The sequence below is a fragment of the Lepidothrix coronata genome, unplaced genomic scaffold (assembly GCF_001604755.1).
Source record: "Lepidothrix coronata isolate B3197 unplaced genomic scaffold, Lepidothrix_coronata-1.0 Scaffold52, whole genome shotgun sequence".
NCBI classification, from domain to species: Eukaryota; Metazoa; Chordata; class Aves; order Passeriformes; family Pipridae; genus Lepidothrix; species Lepidothrix coronata.
The window spans coordinates 1,796,961-1,815,113 of NW_016690232.1; the positions used below are offsets into that span (position 1 = coordinate 1,796,961).

An 18,153-nucleotide genomic window follows, 5' to 3' on the forward strand; every position below is an offset into this window, starting at 1 on the left:
CAAGTAAATCACATTCTTTACCCAGGCAATGCTACATTGTTCTCATTAAAGCTGTTTGCACTTCCAGTACAGGGAGCTTGAGAGCAGATGAAGTTTGGGATTTGGTGCAGCCGAATTAAGGCTCTGAGGTAAAGGGATCACCGTACTGGCACTGCCACAATTTCACACAAGTTACCACCAGCTGAGACAACTCAGAAGACATACCCATAAACAAACTTCAGGGAAAGATAAACCTGAAGCAAAGTTTGAGGAGATCAGAGGCCAGAGAAAGTTGCTGGGTGGGCTTTAGTGACTAGACATCATCTGTCACACTGGCCAGGAGCCAGCACGTCTGGTCTTTGTGTGTCCAGTTCCTACTCCGTGGCATGGGCATCTTTGGCCTCAGACATGCAAATATTAACATGAGGGGTGTTCATTAAAGGCTGAAGTCCAGCAGTAGATGGGAAAGGAAGAGGACCTTATGCTGGATTTAGGTGCATGACCAAGAAGGACTAGCACAAGTGCCGTTGACTGAAGCCTGCACTTGAACTACAGGACTCCACACTGGTGCCAGGATACCAACAAGTCAGTACTGCCAAGGGGTGACTTGAACCTCCACCACCTTCTCACCACACTGGGAAGCTGAAACATTGCTTTGCTGCAATGCCTCAGGGTTGACATGATCAGCCTGGATGCAAAACTCCAGGGGAGATGCAGCTAAAGGCTATTCCTCACAGGAGCTGTGGCAGATGTTGAAGCAAGTGACCCTTGCCTCATCCAGAAACAGTCATGGCTTTGCCTGAGCGCTGGAACATGGCTAGCAAAAGGGCAGAGTCAGTCTGAGCTGCAGTCAAACACCTCTCCAAGCACATCCTTTCCAGCCTCTTCTCCACCCCAGCCCATGCCATCTGCTATCCCTGCTCATTTGCAAAGTACTGGTTCTTGCTATCAGCCCCCTAAAACCAAGAAAAAGAGATCTACAAGCTCTCTCCTTTGTAGAATTTTGCATCAGAAGACAGCAAAGCCAGAGATGCTGCAGAAATTACAAGGGAGGTGGGGAAACTGGGCCTGTCTGGGCCTCTGTCCCCCTCTGTCACACCCCCAGCAGCTGTGTGCAGTGTCACTGAGACAAATGTGCTGGAGATGGCGTTGGGTGCTGGAGGAGGGACGGCAGAAGAGGGCAGGACAACTGCAGTTGGGCTGGGCTGGCGAAGGGGAACCAAGTGCCCTTTCACCACGGCCAGAGCCTCCCCCAAGCACAGCAGGAGAGACCAACATGTTCAACTGCAAACCCAAGTGTCCACGGGCACTGGAAATCTGGGAAAGATGAAACTGCATCCTTCAACCTGGAGCGCAGGAGAGGGTGCTCTTCATCCTGAACAGAACGGCAAGCACAGGCACACGTGGCTGCTGCCATGGACCAGCCAGGCCAGGATCTGGAGGAAGGAGGCTGTGAAGCCGTTTGTTTTCTTTGTAATGCTGTAGCTGGAGGACAATTGCGCTCAGCTTGCCAAAACCCACAGAGCTTGGGCCAGTCAGGTGCTGAGAGCAGAGGTAGGACAACACACTGGCATTGTCTCAGCTGACAGACAAGGAACAAAGGCCTTTTCTCTCCAGCCCCGAGCTGAGAATGGAAAAGGTACGGGAAGAAACAATGATGTTCTCAGCATACACAGCAGAGCACAAGGAGAGCGTTCTGTTCTCCGCTGGGCATTCCTTCAATTCATCATTTATGAGCTTTGATCAAGCCCTGTGGAGCACTTGCTGCTTGGGAAAAAAAAATTGATCAGAGAAACAAAAGCAGTTAAAAAAGACATGGGACACGTCTGCTTTCTTTATCCCCCATGGCTGGGTTGCTGGTACTAAAAGGCACTTCACACAAAAAAACAATGACATGTTTATCCTCTCCACCAGCGGGGGTGTGTGTGGGGATGGATAAAAAAAATCAGAGTTTAAATCCCATCAAATCACTTTTACCCTCAACATACTTATTGTTTCAGGTCAGCTTACAAATGAAAGCAACCTTCAGAATATGTGGCAGAAAGGTGCCATATCCCACTCAAATCATCACGAAAAGGCATATACCAAGTGCGTCAACTGCATCCAGAGCCAGTGTGGTGTCCCTGCCATCAGCACAAGGATCCTGAACTACTCACACACACAGGCACAGCAAGGATTCGTATCATAACTGCCTCTGATAATGGTGGCACCTCCTTACATACACTTATCTTTTGCCTTGGTTTTGCTGTAAGTCCATCGAGTTTTAGGGATCAGGAAAGGGACTAATCTTGCAACCACTTCTATCAACAAGCCTGTTGAGGTTAGACGCTGGTAAGAAAAACATGACAGACAAGTGGATGTGCAAAGATCCACCTGGCTACATTCAGAATAAGGCTACATTCAGAAGTTTTTAATACATATAGACATGATCTCTGTGAACACAGAAAATAACCTATCATACACACACAAGGGAACTGAGGAAGCCTCAAGTCTGGATCTGAAAGAGCCTGTAGTATTTTGAAATCTCTGCAGTACAGGAGGTGCAGAGAAACTTTCTTTGCATGTTTGTTTCAGCAGTGACTTACAGTTGCATGGGGGTGGTTAGCTAGCAAAAGCACAAAGTTTAGCTGAAGCAGTGTTAAATAAGGGCAGTGGAAATCTGAGAGCCAATATTTCCATCCTTATTTGAAGGTTCATAGTAGATCACCCTGCTAGGAGCACAGCTGGGTCCCACACAGCAGCAGGCACTGCCTGCTGAGGAGCTGTGTCCCCTCCGGTCACTCACGTGCCCCTCATGGCAAGCAGGCACAAGTTACTTGCCTGACCCCATTCTCAGGTTAACAAATCATGCTTAATGCATTCTACAACAGAACTCCATCTTTTTACATCACTGCTGCAAGAACACAGTTTTCAAGAGGAAACCTGGACCTGACCCAACAGTTTCAACTCGCCTCTCTAATGCAAGTCGTGCCGAGCAGCTTCATCGTGAGCTCTTTGCTTATGGAGGCAGCTATCTGCAAAAACGTCACATTTGGTAACCGAGATTCAGCAAACGTGTCCAGAACAACAAATAAAGTGTCACATTCTTTACTCACTGGATGTTTTGTTTTTGCATCCCTCTGCATAGGAAAATCAGGAAAATAAACCCCCTCCAAGAAAGAGTCTGCCTCGCTGAATTAAATGCCTGTTACTCCACAGGGAGCACAGTAATTGCAGCAAGACCTCGCTCACGCAGAGACAGTCGAATCAACAGGAAGGAAAAAGTAAAAATTAAAGACCTGCATTTTAATTAAACCCCGTAGAAGTGGAGAATAATAACAGGATGCATCCATAGCTATAGGGGACTCCAAGTGCAAGATGGGAGTTGGGGCAGGAAGACTCTAATACACAGAAATCTTTTGTCCAAGTTAAAAGCTGTGAAGATATTGTCCCCAGAGAAAGTGTTTCATGCCAAGAGTGCTCTCCTCCGAGGTCTGAAAACCTCAATCAGCCGATGGCTATAAGGAAGAATTGGTTTCCGTTTGGCCCCTGGACAGTTTCACCTCATCCAAGTTATTTTCAGCATTTCAGGACTAGCCTCGTGCTTTCAACATCAACTTTGAGTGTTTTGCTCTGAGCTGACACTTTACATCCAAGTCAGTCCCCCCCCCCAAAAAAAATCGCGAGCCACTCGAAGGAGAAGTGGAGGGAGACACCCACCTACACATGCACTGGCCCAGACAAACAGAGCCATTCTGCACATAACTACGGGGGCGCCTGTGCAGGAGAGGCCGGAGTGAAGAGCCCTGCACAGCATTTTTCGAAGACAGCTGCTTCAGCAAGGTATGAATGTATGGAGTGCACGAACAGCCAACTGCATAAGTTTCTTGTGCCTGCTCCACACGTGCCCAGGGAGAGAAGAACAACACATGGATGAACCTGTTGCTGCACTTACATGCTAAAGGCGGGGTTTTGTTCTGGCTTAGGAGTTAGCTTTGGGACAAAGCGGGGGAGAAGTGCTGTCCTCTGATGCCTCTGATGCCAGAGTGGGGCCTCTGGGCAAGGTCAGCAATGGTAGGAGCTGCAGAAAGATGCTTCCTCACTTTCCAAGCTTAATGTGCTAATTTAATCAAAGTGATCTAATCTTGGTCCCATTCTCAGGGAAGCTCCAAGGCAAGATGAAATTAAGAGAGGATGCAGAGGTCAAGCAACCCAATTTATGTCATGCCAGAAACATAACCTGAGCAACCTGCAAAGAAACCCAATAGTCCTTCATTCACACTTCCCACCAAGCTAACCTTTAGTCAGCTGTTCTAGCTACAGATCCATTCAAGTAAGGTTTAAGCAGCCAGGAAACAATTGCAGAGCCAGTATTTCCATTGTTCTTTATCTGAAGGATCTTGAAATCCTCTTCCCAGCATTAATACAGAGACTTAAGCTCTAAAGATTCTAGAGACTAAGATCCATAGAAATGCTGTAGCAAGCAGGTCTTGTTCAGACAGGTAAGAGGATGGCAGCTTATTTTATGCAACAGGCTCTACCCCAGACCTCAGAAGGACACACATGTACAGCCAGACACTATCCTTTTATAGGTGAAATACTGTCCTGCTCACTTCAAATATATTACAAATATGCCTGCTCTAAACTGAGTATACAAAAGGGGTGGGTGTGCTAAAGTTTTGCAGATCAGCGTAATTTTTACAAGATCCTAGAACTCTGCATGGGCACATTTGCTACTCAAATTTAATATGACTAAGTAGTAAAGCGCATCGGAGCTTACATACTCCAATCCAGCACATCATTTGGAAAATGCCGAGAGATGTCGACCTTCATTAGGGCAAGACATTGCTGGCTGGCTCCAGGGGACTCACCAAGGGCATAAAGAGATCAGGATTCCTGCAAGCCAAACAATCCAGCTCACAAAACAGAGTTTACATATTCTATTGGCACTTCTCATTTGTTAGTGCTTCAGTAGTCTGGGAAGGAAAGGGCACTACTGAGATACAGCCATGCTGGTGAAACCCACAGTGGTTCGAGTTGCATCTCCACAGTTTCACATACTCTTCAGGCAGCCAAGCAAAATTTCTTGTGTGCTGGCAGCTGTGTCACACCACGTTCTGACAAACTGACCGAGATGTGATATATTCCAAGTCACACTACCAGTAAATCAGCATGTCTGTCACCAGCTGCTCACCTCCAGGTACATGCTCTGAACCGTGCTACCGAGAAACAGCAGCTTCCTCTCCCTTTAAGAAGTCATCTCAGCAAGAGCAGAAGCAGCTCTCAGCACATCTGTTGGCCTCAGTCAGATCTCAGTTCCTACACACACACAATACATTCGGCTTCTCACTCTTCATTTTTATGGTTTCAAACCCCTTTACAGGGTCACTTAGAGAAGGAAAAAACCCCAACCAGCCACAAAGCAGGGACTAGGTTTGTTTCTCAGACATGCAATGGAGTGTAAAGGAGTTAGGCAAACTCACCGTGCTGCCTGCAAAACCAAGCATAGGCCTAAGTGTAGTTAAATACACCTCTCCTGGCTTGCCTCCTCCAAACCCTGCATCCTGAACAACAGGACTGCATGGCAACCTGATACCAAAGTGAGCACCAACAAAAGCACCTATGGTACTGGTGAACTAAGTTTGATCAATATTGTTAAAGCTTTGAGGCAGTAGGAAGGTGCTTTATTAGCTTTAAAGACTAAAGTCAGCAAATAATGAAAAGCTGATTCATAGTTAAGGCTCCTTTGACAGACATCAGGATTACACTTTCTATATTACAGAAGACACAAACACACCTGATATTTGTTGTACTGATTTAGTAATAGCTGCAGTAGCCAGAGGCACCACCACCAAGGAATGAGATGGAGACAGACCAGGCATAACCACATCCATCTGACCAAAAGCCAGTGGTAGCTATGGGTCTAACAAGCTTGCAGAGATATCCATGGACTGCAGTACAGCACAGAAACTCTTAAAAGCACTGAAATGCCAGTCTCCCATTTGAACAGCTAATGAACACAGTCAAAACACCTCCTCAGGGAGGGAAAGCCTTTAGGATGTGGGCTGGTCAACCATTTCTGTAGCTAAGGCTGCAACTCTCAGCTAGCCAGCAACAAGGCAAAGGCACAACCCACTAAACTTCTGTGAGCCAGCCAGGGTGGAGGGCAGCTCCCACCACGTGCCTCACACATTGGTGCAAAAGCATATACACAAATGAGCAAGTGAATCACACCCCAAACCAAAAGGAGACAGAGGAAGAATGCAAAAAAATAAATCAAGGGGTGGGGGATGAAGAGGAGAGACCTTCACAGCTGGAACAAATCCAACAGCCCTCTACTCTCTGGCTCACCCCTCCCTTGTATGCCTTCCTTATGCAACCTGCCTTCTCGCTGGCCTCCTGCTCCAGACAGCAGTGCCTGTCACACAGCAGCCTGGTCACCCGGATCGACTATTCCAGGCATGCTACAGGAACACTCCCTGCCTGCCAGGAGCCAGTCCCATCTGCCCCTGAACCCTGTGGGACTAGCAGGAGCTGCCCGAAGTCACCAGCTGATGAGAAGGACCATCACAGCTAAAGGCTTCCTGGTAAGTCCAATTTGCCTCAAGGCATGAAGCAGCACATCCATCCTCATCTGTACCAGCATCCCCCTCCCAAGCTGACAGTGCTGCAGCCACCTGCAACAACAAAGCCAGCACCCAGTCTTCCAGCACACACCCAAGGAAATCCTGGCAGTGGTAGTCAGCTCTGTTACAGGCACCTGTCAGTGAGACAAAAGGGTTAAAGAAAGTGCCTCAAGGCACATGTTTTCTCCAGCATGTGCCTTGTCCAGATAACCCTCACTCTCTTCCCTGTCCTCTCCTCCACCACATCTGTGCCTCAACCCTGAGCACAGCATCCCCAAACACAGTGGCAGCAGAATCAGGTTGGGAGCTGTAACATCTCCACAGCAACTGGGGATGTCACAGCCCACACGTGACCAGTTCTCTGCATCCATGCAACAAATGAGACCAGCTCCTCTGACAGCCTGCTTGTTCCTGCTCACTCCCTCTGGAGCAGAGTGATAGCAAATCCTCCTTCACTACTGCATCAAAAACTCTGTTCTCCAAACATTCTCTTCCCCAGCAGCTCCCCTGACCCATCCCAGCAAGGAGCCAGAGTGCAGGCACATTCAGAGGGAGGTCTTGCACCAGTTAGTCTGGTTTAGTATTCAATATTTTCTTTTCGATAGCAGGAAGCACAGGTCTCCAAGTACTCTTGCACTAGGTGCCATTCTGCATTTTGTTCCCACTGCTGAGCCGCCCACAGAGAGAGCTTGCTGCTGTGCCACCTGGTGCTGTGCTCTCTGCACACTCCTGTTACCTGGTGGTACCCTGGGGACACAGCACATTCCCAGCCACAGCACACACTGCCCCTAAGGCCTGCAAATCTTTAGAGATCAGGGCTCAGCCTGAAATATCCTGATCTTCCCTGCTGTCTGTAAATCAGTCATCAAGAGGAAAAAACTATGCCAACAGGAGCCTTGACTTCAAGCCCATGTCAGAAGAGCTTGTAACGAAGGGCTCGGGTTATCTGTCACTGTGATCTCTTCATCGTAAGAAAATAGGACTAGGAAGCCTTCAGCTAAGAAAGCAGTCAAGGAAAAACAGATGGCTTCTTGTTGTACCCAAGGCTGAGCTTGCTCTCAAGGCATGAACAACTTGCCATCTCTCTGCCTTATTTCTCTCCACTTTGAATAGCTTCCACATCACCCGATGCAGAGGCGAGCTGAACAGCCCGTCACTCCAGAGACCAGACTGGCTCATGCCATGGGTCACATCAAATTACTTCTCACTCAGTCATCTAAGAACAATTCCCAGTTCACGAGCAAGTCAGACACAAACATGGCCCTCCCAGTCAAAGCCAAGATCCCGATGCCACGTAATTCTTAAGACTTGGTGCTTCTCTGGAAGACAACCACCTTACACCACTGTGAATAAACAAGACTGTCTGAAACCTGTTGTAGGAGTTTTTTTAAAAGGAATTTTGGGGGTGGGTTTTACATTTGTTTTTGAGCTTGCTTTTCCTTGGACCCAAGGCAGCAAAGCCAGGGCAGTCGGCCCATTCCTAACAGACCTTGATTTAAACCAGTTGCATCAAGTGCCAATGAACATGGCTTTGTTTGTGAAGTTTGCCATGTGGCCCAATGTATACAAGCTGGAAGAACCATACAGGCATAATTTAGACCCCAAATGGCTGTTTGCTTTTTTACTGAGAACTCAAAGCGTCCTGTAAGAATACAGGCAGAACATGCAGCAGCAGTAAAAAACATTTGAGAACTTTGATGGTACATTTGGTATTAGCCAGCATAGCAATCAAATATGCAAAGCATCTCACTGGCAGGCCTGCTTTCAAACTAGGAGAACACTTCACAGATCCCAATACCATTCTCATTGCAGCAAGTCTGTCCAAGCCTGCCATTCTGGCCTTCTTCCAGATAGGCACGTGCAGCCAGCCACCCCAATAGCTTGCAGAGATGATGGTCTACACTGTTTTGTTAATTGCCCCATGTTTAATGCCGGCTCCTTCCTTCTCTGACTCCAGAGATTAATAGAATGTCGGTCAAAGAAATATCAGAATTCATTACCCAAGTTAGAAACAAATTTTTTTTGCAAAATTCTCATCATGCCTCAAATACAACAGAACTATTTAACACTCCAAAGTATGACTTCTCTCCAGCATGCAGATGTTCCAAAAATACAGCGCTAGCAACCCCAACTACAGGGAAGGAGCAGCAAAGGGAAAACAAACCCCAAATCCCAATGTATTCAACAGCAGTCAAAAGGAAGGTTAGAACCACCAGCTCCACGAAGAGCAATCTCTACAGCTGTACCAAACACCCTGTGTAACTCTCACAGCCCCTCAGTTGTGTGCTCTGACAGCACCAAGCTCCTCTGAGCCCCACAGCTCTGGCTCATCTGTGCACAGGTGCTTTAAATATGGGACTGCAATGCTGGCCACAACTCAAAGGATGCTTCCAAATCAAACACATTAAACAGTTATAAAAGGAAGGTGGTTCTTTCCCAGAAGCATTTATTTAACTGTGATGGTTTTTACAAGGCAACGACACACAGCTGACAAAGCAGCCTCCGTCAGCGCTAAATATAATTCACAAAGAACTCTGGATCCTGCCACTTAAACTGGGGAACTCTATTCAGTATTTAACACGCTGGAAACATTGGTTAACATCCCTCAAACTGGAACAAAACACCGAGGGTAAAGCAGCTGAAAGGTTCTGTCCCTGGCAGATTTGTCTCCCTGGAAAGGAAGGTGCAAACTGAGAGGAGCTTTGCAACATTAACAGTGGTCAAAAAAGGTCTGAAAATGCCAAAGCATTCAGCGCTCCTTGCAAGGAAAGAAATGCCTCTTGATGCCTCTGATTGAAGCTGCACTGTGCTCCAGCACATATCCCTTGCATTTCTACCATCAAATATTCTGGGCAGCGCTTGCTCATTTGCCACACTGTCTGCTAGAGTGCTCAGAAGAGCACAGATAAGCTGGGAAGGAAATTACCAAAGAACAGGAAAAAGGGATCTAATGAGATTCTAAAAGCCAAATAGTTAACCACATTACCCCAACTGATGCAAGAATGAGATGGCTGAACTGAAACTACCAGCGCTACTGCCAGGGATGGAACTTCAGCAGTAATCAGAAGCAATATTTTAACTTCCAAAACCAGCTGAACTGAACTGAAAAGGCTTACAGAGAGTGCAGTGCCCAGCCTGCTGCCAAGCACAACACAAGCTCTCCAACTATAGCCCTGAAAACTACAGAACCCACCAAGAGCACACTAATGAACAGAAATCGGGATCTCTTTAGTCTTTAAAGATGACCCATGGAGGTCACTTTACAGTGAAGCACCAGCAGATTTTGCATTGGCAAAGACTGCACGAAACATCCTCTCCCTGCTCTGAGGAGATAACTGAGTGGGAAGGCACCTCCATGACCAGGTTAACCTTATAGCCTGGGGGACAGCCAGGAGATGCATTTCCAGACCTTGCAGTGGGGTTGCAAACAGCTCAGGTTTTCAGAGCACTTCTGATCCTCTCTCAATAAGAGCAGCTTCCTTTAAAGAAAATCCCGGTCTCCAGATGATCTAAAAATGTCTCTCAACACTACTTTAAAAATGTCTTTCTACCCCCCTAGTCTTTCTCTTCACATCTAAATATACTCTGTATGCTCTAGTTTAAAGAATCACTACTGAAAAAGAAAGCACTTGTTTGGAAATAACTCAGCACAAGATTTTCTGTTTATTTTCTTCTCTGTAAAAACCCCTTGTGACAGATTTCTCCGCATTTCTCCTGAAAAAGGGAGAAAACCTGGCAACTCAGACTTTGCTTACCCTCTTTTCTTAAAGCTATTATGATCTTTAGGTTTATCAGGGAAAAAAGGAACTACAGGTTTTACTGAAGGAGTTCAGAAGAATCCCGGTGCCAAACACTCGCAGTGGCAGGCAGAACACACTGAACTGCTCCAGAAAAACATTTGCATTTCCTTAATACTCTAAACCTCTTCAGCAGCTGTTGGAAGTTGAGCTGGCAAGCAGGGATTCAATATTATTTAGAGATTACATTTCTTCAGCATCATTACTGGTGATATTTCATTCCTGAAAGCAATAAGGGAGCAGCAAAGCAAGTGTGTGAACCTGCTAGTTCCATCTGTCAAGAATATTTATTAAAATATCAGGTGACCTGTGTAAGCCAGTAAAACAGTGAGCTGTGACAGACACAGGGTGTTCCAAAATGCTCATCTTTGCTGTTCAGAACTTGTTCCAGACCCCTGTTGGATTTTTTTAATGCTGAATATAAGCAATAAAACAAAAAGTAATTTATAACAATAATAACTCATTCAGTCCCCAGGCCTGTGAGTTCCCACTGAAACAGGATTTATCAAGATAAGCTGTAGATGCTCTACAAAATAAGCAGGCGGAGGTAAATGAGGCATGAACAAGCAGAGGTTGTGAGGCAGCTTTTCCTCAGCAGAATATTAAGGTTCACTGCTAGGAGGGATTACCAAGGAGCCCATCCAGGAGTAAGATAGTTACTCCGTTTGTGCACAGGACCACACCATTAGATCACTCTTGGAGACCAAAGTCAACAGCCAGACCAGTCTCAGCTCCCTGGAAACATTCCCTTCTAATGCCTGGTGCAATCAGCTAACACTAACATGACAGGGATGCTAAGACCAAGGAATAGATATCAGCATCATTTTGTGGTCAGTGCTCCTGCTCATGGATGAGGCATGGCACATCTGAAACTAGGTACACATACACAGGCTGTCAAAGAGCATTTCTGTCACAGGAACAGTTGAGGATCATCGGGGGATGAGACAGGGATAAGTGCTACAACATTTTTTTCAACCATCAGGATGGGATTTATCCGTAATTTTATGCTGTCCTCACTCACAGGATCACATTCAACCTCTGATTTTCACCATATGACTGCAGCTAACACCAAGCACAAACTTTGCAATGGGGCCTATGGCTAATCATATAAGAAATGTATTTATGCACATTATATGTTTTTGGCATAATCCTGGTGAGCTCTCCAGAGAGCCGGTGCAGATTTGCTACCAGTCCCTGGGTGTTTGAGCCTTCATTTCCATCACTGTGAAACAAAGGTCAGCTCACAGCAAGCACCTTGAAACTGGTTGAAGGGTAACACTGGAGCCAAGGGAGCTCATGCTACAACTGCTTCACTAACAGATTGTTGTATGTAATGTATATGAGAACTCTGACCGCGTATAAGTGTTCATATAACTACAAATTACTAAGCCATTTCTCTGTTTTCACATCCAAATCAGCAAGAATGCTGCAGACACAGATGGCCCCCTATGACTGATATTCAGTGGGGTCCTCAGTTTGCAGATCTACCAGTCAAACAGAGATTGGCTTCTACTCTGGGAGGGTTGGTGGAGAGTGTGAATTCACTCACAGGAGAAAAGCCCAAAGTTACTCCTGCAATAACTTGGAAAATGTGATAATTTTGGAACCAATATAGCCCAGGAGACTGCTAGCAGGAGCAGCAGCAGCCTGCTGGCAGAAGACAGAACAGAGAGAAACAAAAGCTAGAGAAGGAGCCTCAATTCGCTATTCAAGAGTCAGTAACTGTGGGAGAAAAGACTGAATTGTTGAATTTCCAGAGATTAGAGAACTGTTTACACTGAACTACACCAAATTCTGCCACTTAAGCTGGTTCAAGCCCTCTGTGATGCCCTGCATGTCAATAAATCTATTCTGACCTACCGATAAACAGACGTTGGCTCTCGGTACGGCTGTGATTCAGGCAGCCCCATACCAAATCTTGGCAGCACTAGGCCATAGTGGCTGCAACAGGACACTGTATGCCTGCAGCTTCCACTTCCTGGGCTTTGTTACACACCAGAAAAAGCAAGGCATCACAAAAGCATCAAGTCTGATGGATTCAAAAAGGAAAGTTGCAAAATTTCTCTGTTCAGTGGGAAGGTAGAAGAAAGATGCAGCATACAAGACTGGATATTTCTAATGCTTCAAACATCAGAAAAAAAACTCGTGTCTAACTTTTGTCCTTTATTGCACTCCAGTTGTCATATGATTTCCACAATACAGCACAGGGAGAACAAAGGAAAACTCAATTACGTACCCTTTTCTCAGGAACACATCTAACATATTTCCCCACTGTAGATCTCCCCTGCTCCAGATACTTTCTATCTGCACTCAAAATTAGCAAATGGTCAAAACATTATCAGAGCTTGATAAAAATCAAAGTCAAATGTTTTCAACAAAATCCTCTTTGTTACCACACTCTGATGGCTACTGGAACTGCCAACCTGTTCTGAGAGATGCCTTAACGATGAAGCATCATTTAAAAATGCATTTGCAGCTGTGCATATTTCACTTCAATCACACAATTGTGAATTATACCTCAGCAAGTCCTTGCAGAAAAGAGGTGGGCTGTCAGGGGGATGTGAAGGGGGAGAGAAAAGAAAGGAATTTCTACCGAACAAAAGAGCTCCAAGAAACGGATACAACTTTGCTGGAAGCTGTTCCCAGCCCACTCAACATTTTTGACTGTATACAGACATACCAGAATCCCAACAAGGGGCATTTTTCCCAGCTAAAATACGAACTATCAGCAGATCTGACCACCACCAGAGAGAAAATATGACGACCTAGTGGACGCAAAGCAAAGCAGAGTGAAATCATCTTACTGTTGAGTAAACTCAAGCTACCTTTGAGAGCTCACCATGGTGGCACCCTCACACAAACACCTGCCCAGTCTCCAGCTCACTCCTTGGCAAAGCAAAGCAGGATTCCTGTTTGCTTTACTGCCAGAGTTGTTTACATGGCACTCAAAAGTACACAAGATAAAAAGCACCTTTTCCTGCCTCCCTAGAAGCCCTATAAAGAACTGTACAGCTTTACCAATGTTCACCAGACAGTTTTACTGTCCATTCTGCATTGCTTTCAGGGCTCAAAGCCACAACAGTGGCCTGTGGTGATGCTGAGAGAGTCCAGAGGACAAGGAAATACCACAGAACACTGGAGGCAGCATGCAGCTGGGACATTGGTGAGCTCAGACTAAACTTCCCCACAACCCAGCTCTGGACCAGAGCCTGTACTCAAGTACCTGAGTGTGTTTTTTTGACCCAGAAATCCTCTTGAGTGCAAGTGCTGTGCAAAGGTGGAAGCACGAGGAATCAGGCCACTCGGACCTGCAGGAGAGCAGTGCTGCTGAGCAAACCTGAGCATGCAAACCCAGCCAAGGCAGGTGCATCTTTGAAACGTGCCACCACTGTGGCATCAAGGAGAGCTAAGCATTTTGCATTCCACACATGCACAGTAAAGGACCAGCACTAGAAAGCTGGCCTTGAACACAGGTGCAGCAGGAACACAAACAGCCACCGGACATTTAGGTTATGATCCTGGAACAAGGAAACAATTGAATGAACAGTAAAAGCTCATTATAACTGTTGGTTTTGGGTTTTTTTTAAGGACACTCAGCAGGACCTGCCATTTTTATGTCAGAAGAACAGGAGCATGCTGACCAAAGGCAGAACAGAGAAAATCCAGCTCTGAAATCCCTTCTCCCTGGAAAAAGCTCTACCCACTTGCTTGAACGAAGCACTGGCCAGGCTTCTGATCCTCAAGCACACCCCCATGGGCCAAGGATACAGAGCCACCAAAGTTTTGTCTCAGTGAATAGCTTTACACTTGAGCTGCTGAATGCTACACATTGGGAGGAAAAACATCCTCTGATCTGCTTTGGTATCTGCAAGTGGCTGTCTCAGATTCTCCCTGGGACTGAACACGAACAGACAAAGCTTATCCAAGTACCTGGACACACTCAAAGTCTATTTATGAAGAAAGGATAAAGCCTGTATTAATGGTCTTCAACTCTACCGAGCGAAATAAAGCAGAATCCTGGCAGAAAGAAGATACAGATCCCTCCAGTCTAAAGAGAAATCGGAGCACCTTAAATTCTGGCATGCTCTCAGGCACAGCATAGGGAAGAGGTAGCAGAGCAAATAAAAGGGAGTTCAGCCCCTAGCAAGCCACTAGCAACATGAAATATATATGATCCAGTTCTTGCAGTTCTCAGCTTTCCTTGCAAATCCTTCATTTTGAAGCAGTGGGTGCAACTTGATCGGGAAAGCAGCATATCATCTTTCCACCAGTTAGAAAGCACGCAGGTGTATTCTCATGAAAGAGGACGTTTTGGAAGGATCCTTTTGATGCTAAAAACTGCCCACCTGAGAGGAAGATATGACAGAGGAAGGTTGCAGGACAGCCCCAAGAAACTCAGAAGCAGACCCTGCAAACTGTAAATCAGCGGGTGGATGGAAGAGTGGAAAGTGCCATGAGAGGAGAGCAGGATTAGAAGTGCTACAGATTTATGATAAGCAATGCTCTAACAATAGCTTTCTTTTAAGAAGGAAGCTCTTCCTGCTGTAGTTAATCTAGTTAGTCTGAACGTACATTTATGCACAGGGGAAGGACTGCACACAGGACAGGCAACTCCTTGGTCAACTAAACCCACCCATTTCAAAACTCCTACAATACCCAGTAACATGGACCATAGCAGAGGGAGAATAGTTGCTCCCACAAGCAGCTGTCAGGGGCTGTTCAGTGGGCCTGTTCCAGCCTTTACATGGGCTGGATGTTCTAGGAAGGTCTTTTTCAGCCATGTTTTCCATTTTCATCATTTCTCCCCACCCTGAAAGGTCATGCAGATGAAAACATCAATTTAACTAATGCCAGATGGGAAACAAGTTAAGCCATATGAATCTTTGCTGATTATATAATTACCTTCATTTCTTGCAGAAAGATGGAAATACTTACAGTCACTGGCTGAATATTTTGTACATAAACATTTCTAGGCTGTTTGTACTTTACAGAAATTAAGTTCACATGGTTTTGACCAACTACCCCGTTACCATGCGGCACCTTTATGAGAGGAAAAAAAGCCTGAATTTGAAACTATGCCAGGAGGTTGCAGACACCATTCTCCCCCAGGAGTACAAAATAATACTTATCAAATGGGCTTATCAACTCACATTTATATATTTACTGAGTAGAAAATTAAGACAATTTGCACTCAGTGTTAATTACACTAAATTATTTTCTGCAGACCTCAAGGTCATTTAATTTACCTTCAATGAGCCCCAACACAACAGCAAGGAAAAGAGCACTGAAATGTTCAGGCTCATTTGCTACTGAACCAGAGCAGTGTGGCAATGGACAGTTTCGACAACAAACACATCAAACCACGTGCCACACTTCACCTGTATAGGCAAGGGCAGCACTGAGAAACTGCTACAGATGCAGCTCTGCAAGTCACACTCTTACTATAAAGCCATTAGCAATTAAAACTCCAGTGCACCAATGCCAAGTTCTGAATGGAGCCTGTTGTATTTGTAGGTGTCCCATTAGAAGCCAGGAGCACATGTTTAAATTTGCATAAGAATCGGTGTGAAAGATTCAGTTACATCCCCGGCAATCTCCAGTAGCTTTGGTTACACTGCCAATTACTCAACTTAGAAAGTGCTTGTCTGAGAATCCCATTACAAAGAGTCGGGCTCCCTAAACCTTCTTCCCACCAGAGACCTCCCCTTAGAGCCCAAAAGAAGGCAAGACCACCTCTAGCCCAACCATCTCTTCCCCCTGACCCGCTCTGCAGCTCTGACAACAGCAGCCCTGAGCTGGAGAACACACACAAGCCTTTGGACCACCCAAGCTTTCTAGCACAGAGCTAAAACATGAGCCTCTAAACAAAGGGCTGGACTTCTCCTCCCACAGTCATTGAAAGTCATTTCCCCGGCCTAAAGGGAAACTCTACTAAATTAGAAGCGTGATGCATACTTTGGGAGCGTGCAGAACCACTTACTGCTTCCACTTGACTTTGGAGCTGCAGTGGGCTACTTGCTCCATCCTCATCCTCACACTGTGCCTGGACAACCATTTGGACCATTCAAAATACAGCTGAGAATTGATCCAACTGAAACACAGCCCACTTTCTCATCTCTACCCCTCAAAAACCCTCTATCCCTAGCCACTTTACCATGTGAACTCTCAAATGCTTACACTGGCACAAGGCAGAAGGCGATGGCAAGCAGCAGCCTAAGGGGGTAGGTTACACAGAGCCACCCCACACACCAGCCTCAGAGGAGCAGGTAAAAGCCACCTATAACCTTACCTGGAGGGTGTCAGGACAGTACAACAGCTCTGCACACATCTGAGAGAGCTCTTCAGTGAGTGAGCTGCTGGAGCCCTGCTGTAACAGGCAGAACTGGTAAATGCTCCTGTCTTACACTGCCAACTACCCACTGCACAGATGGAACTGTAAAAAGACAGAGCCCTGATGGTGGCTGGGAAACGGGTACTACTGTCTCTGCTGAGAACAGCACTGTCCCTGTCCCTGTTACAAACCACTGAGTTCACACGGTTGAGGCAGCACTGAAATCAGGACACACATGACAAGGTGAAATAAAGACTGCATGTGAATCTGAGGAGCTGGGAAGTTTGCAAGACTGTCTCGAGATCAGACCCTATGCTACGGACGCCCATTTTCAGCGCAGCCCCTCCAGAGGCAATGAAATCTAGCTCCAGCACAGCCTCCAGCTACAGTGTGCAATCCCTAAAGAAACTCAAGACTGAGTGACCTCAAACGATCCTGCTATATTTGTAAAAACGTGTGTGAGGAGACGTCCTCCAACAGCCCTATGACTTTAATGGGAGTTACAACATCAGACCAGTTCCCTAAGAGAGAAAGGAATCAGTGTCTCCAGTGTGGAAAATGAGGCTGCTCTTTTAAAAAAACCTAGACTCACAATCCCAAAGACAAATGCATCCAAAGAGAAACCATAACTCCAGTAGTTCCAACAGAACCTCATGAGCTGTTCACAGACTGACATTTCAAGCTGGTACAAAGCTCCCCAGACTCTCACTTCTGTGGTTTCAGGATGCACTGCAAAACTGCCTGGTGGGCTGCAAACTCTGCCTAGAAAGAAGGCTCTACTCCCCCATGGCTGGCACTCAGCAGCTGCCAGGACAGCTACAAAATATGGTGGTGCACTAGCTGGAAAAATTCACCTACTAAATGGAAAGAAAGGCTGGCTGGGAATGGCCTCAGACATCCAAAGTGTGAAACTGCACCCATACATAAATTAATATGAGGCCACACTGCTGTGTGAAAGGGCAGCCTTGTACACTTCACTGTGTGTTCCCACTTCTGATCTAAGACACCTGCTCATGCTTTGTTTGTTTATTTGTTTTGTGCTTTTTTTTGCAGGTGGGCTGAGCACCGTAAATTGTTTCTCCTTCCAGAAGCAGCAGTATGTCTGTGCAGGTTCCTCTCGCAGAACACCCTGGTAAGCAGCTGCAAGAAAGGGAACTGCACTGGCATACAAATCCTACAAGGGCTGTCTCATGACAAGTCACTGCCAAGCTACGATCTCATCGCTTTAATGAGAGCACCCAACAGACCAACGTGCTCCAAAGGCACAGGCACCATCAGCTCTGCACGAATGCTGTGCCCCAGCCTTTGCAGCTGTTCCCTCTGGCTGGCGGCTGCTTCGTGCTCCCACAGAGGACAAGCCTGGGTGGCCACAGGAGCGTGCCACTAGCCTGCCACAACACCACGGTCACGACAGGGTAGTACAGCTGGGGCCCTCAGCAGA

General features: G+C 46.3%; 1 protein-coding gene across 8 annotated transcripts in view; it reads right to left on the reverse strand.

Moving 5' to 3' along the window:
• Positions 1–18,153, reverse strand: part of PACS2 (phosphofurin acidic cluster sorting protein 2) — a 78,417-nt gene that overhangs the window by 51,366 nt on the left and 8,898 nt on the right. The gene's annotated exons all lie outside the window — the stretch shown is intronic.